This window comes from Protopterus annectens, chromosome 5.part1 (assembly GCF_019279795.1).
Source record: "Protopterus annectens isolate FY-2018-M chromosome 5.part1, PAN1.0, whole genome shotgun sequence".
Classification (NCBI taxonomy): Eukaryota; Metazoa; Chordata; order Ceratodontiformes; family Protopteridae; genus Protopterus; species Protopterus annectens.
In genome coordinates, this window is record NC_056736.1 from 343,200,960 (window position 1) to 343,204,333 (window position 3,374).

The 3,374-nt window shown below is 41.3% G+C and overlaps 1 non-coding gene across 1 annotated transcript; it reads left to right on the forward strand.

Moving 5' to 3' along the window:
* Positions 1 to 441: 441 nt before the first annotated feature.
* TRNAV-AAC lies at positions 442 to 514 on the forward strand. The gene has a single exon. It is a non-coding gene; the product is annotated as a tRNA-Val (tRNA).
* The last annotated feature ends 2,860 nt before the right edge of the window (positions 515 to 3,374 follow it).

Below are 3,374 nucleotides of genomic sequence, written 5' to 3' on the forward strand. Positions count from 1 at the left end.
TCTCCATCTGGGCATTCCTAGACTTGGAGAAAGCATATGACGAGGTCCCAAGAAAGCTGATATGGGCAGTCCTGCAGTGGTTTGAAGTCCCTGAATACTGGTAGAATTAGTACAAGCCATGTACAAAGACCCAATGATTCAAGTACGAACAAATGTTTGGTCTCAAAGAGTGGTTCCCAGTGGGAGTGTGTGTGCATCAGGGTTCAGCTCTGAGTCCGCTGCTGTTCATACTGGTGATGGACTACATTAGCAAACAGGTCAGAGGGGACAAATCGACAAAACTGCTGCATGCAGGAAATGTGGCATTATAGACAGACTCTGAGCAAGAGCTTCAGCAATGGATAGGGGAATGGAATGCAAAACTGAAGGCTCATGAGATGAAACTGAATACGGATAAGGCAGCTGTAATGGCAGCAAATGGGGAAATCAGAAGAACTTGTAGGTTCTATAATGTAGTGGTAATCACATCTGCCTAACACACAGAAGGTCCTGGGTTCGATCCCCAGTGGAACCATCATGGTAGGCAAATTCTTCCCTCAGTATGAAACAGAATATCAGATTTGACTTTAGGAGTGAAACTCATGAAAAGATTATCCTGGTCTGTGACATTAATAGAACTTGCTGGCAGGATAGATTTGTGCCCCAAAGACTCCCCCCATCTGTGGAATAGACTCCCTCTCCATGTCAAGCAGAGTACCTCTCTATCCCTCTTTAAGAGGAACCTGAACGACTGGATGGGAAACAAAAAATACACCCCTGGGATCCTACCTATGTTTCTGCTGGCTAGGGGAAACAGGTGCTGACTTTGAGGGAACATGGACAAAATTCTTGGCTAGGTTTATAAGGGCCTCCGGGCTAATAGCCAGGTATCATCCTATGAACCTATAAGCTGAGAATTGAGATAGAAAGGAAAATACTGGAAAAGGTTAACAGCTTCAAGTATCTGGGATGGATGACTGAGGAGAAGGGAAGTCTGAATGAGGAGGTCAAAGCTAGAATTAGAGGGGCTGCTGCCAACTGGCACAGAGCGTCAGTGGTAGTGTATGACAGAAAAATGTCAAAGAAGCTGAAAAGTAAGGTGCACCAAACAGTGATGTGACCAGTGCCTTCTATATGGTACAGAAACCTGGGTAGTGAAGGCAAAGCAGTTAAGAAAGCTAGAGGTGATAGAGATAAGTACCTGAGATGGGTGGTAGGATGCACACTGTGGGAAAGATGAAGAAATTAGGACAACAGAGCAGAAGCTTAAGTAGCTCAAATTGCAGATAAGGTCAAACAGAACAGATTACTGTGGTTTGGGCACATGTGCAGAAAACCAGAAGACAATCTAGTGAAGAAGATTTGGGACAGACAGAAAGAAGACAAGAGGAAATACAGGCATCAAGCAAAGAGGTGGATGGATTGTGTTAGAGAAACAATGATCAGGCATGAGTGTTGAAGAAGGTATGAGAGTAGTATTACATTGAGAGAGATGGTGACAGTTGCCAAGACACCCTGACCCCATGTAGAAAATGTGAAAAGGGCAGTTGATGATGATTAGGTTATAGAGGAGATGAAAACTATGGATAAGGATATACTAAAAGTCAGATCTAGTAAACCACATATTCAGAAATGGAAGTACTGGGATGAAGTGATGAGTAAGGATACTGTGGCACAATAAAATTAAATGGAATACATTTGCACATCAATAGGGCTTCATACTTATTTGGAATTTAGGTATAATAGTAATCCCAAGGCAAGCACTCCACCAGGCAGCAATGACACCAATGTAGCTCAGTCAATCTTTTATTTAGCGCTTTCATCAGGTAAAATGACTTCTTCAGAATACAACATGCACAAAAATTAGGTATTGTGATATATCAAAAGTGACAGTGGTACATGCTTTTTATCGGCTTCCTATCAGCATTTCGAATGTTGAAAACACCAAATTTAATTTCATCAAACTGAAATGTTCGAAATCTCAGAAGAGCAAACTGACGAAACATCGATTCCTTTCCCAGGGAAAGAAATCGGTGGGCCATCATTGGAGTTGGCTATTTCCTCCACTGTGGTGCAGTCTCGGAGTTGGTATATTTAAGTAGGGGGGTGTGGGAGGTACAGCCCCCATTTCTGTCTGTGTTTAAAGTATTTAACATTTTTTTTTTTTGCACAAAGCACCGATTTCTTTCCCTGGAAATGAAATTGATGTTCCATCAGTTCGCTCTTTTGAGATTTCGAACATTTCATTTCGATGAAATTGCATTCGGTGTTTTCAGCATTCGATATGCTGATATAGACCCTTGTTATCCATTCATTGTTTTCGATTTTGTAACTCCTGGTTGTGAGCTGTGTCAACTGGTAGTTTAAATGTAAAAGAGAAACAAAGACTATGCTAAATATAATGATATATGGGCAGCTGCCAAGAAAGATGTATGTAACTTGCCTGTGAACCAAATGTTATTGTATTTTGATTATGTTAATAGAGTTGATAGATGTCGTAAAAAAAGGTTTTGATGCCATGAGTTCAACAAAATATGGTAGGATCAATCAATCTTATGTCTCTTTATCACAGTTTATCTTCTACAATCTGAAACATATTATTGTTAGTTTAGTGTTTTGTTTGATTTTTAAAACCAAACTGCACACTGGAAGAGTAATGTTTTGTTGAATATATGAGTTCAGTGACAAATATTTTGTTTTGCTGTTTATTCCTATTTGCTTTCTTTAATTTTATTTTAATTCTGGCTCATGTTTTTGTCTCTCCCTTTTTGTGTTTTTTCTTTGTGATGTATTAGCCTATATGATGTACTTCACGGCATCTTGAAAGCTGAAAATGAGATTTTACTTATTTTGTGCTTAATTCTTTCCAGCATTACATTTGTAATGCAGCAGTAGGATGATATCTACTTTTTTTAGGTCCTGTTCCTCAGTCAGTGATACCAGTGTCCCATGTCTATCACTGGGTCTACCAACTGCTTCAGTTCATCCTCAGACTATTACCAAATTTTGCCAGGGCCAGAGCAGACCCTAAGGATGTCCTACAGGGCCATGCCATCATTCAATCAGCTGGTATTTTTTTACATGACGTACCCATGCCCCCTCTCTCTCAGTGTCTGTGGTCACATCCAGAGGGCAGGCATGCAGTGGGGATGTTGCTGAGTATGTCTCACCTTGGCAGCAGCTCAGCCATGTCCACCCTCAGCCTTTGTATCACACCTCCTATCACATGATATCTGCAGTCTCCACCAGAGATAATTGCAGAAGATGCCAACATCACTGCCCTCCTCTCCAGGATGGTAACGCCTATCCTTCCCTGCCAGTTCCTCAGTCACCCAAGCTGCTAGTCAAGTCTCGGCCACCTGAGAAGTAGTCAGGGCTTTATCCCTGTAGACCAC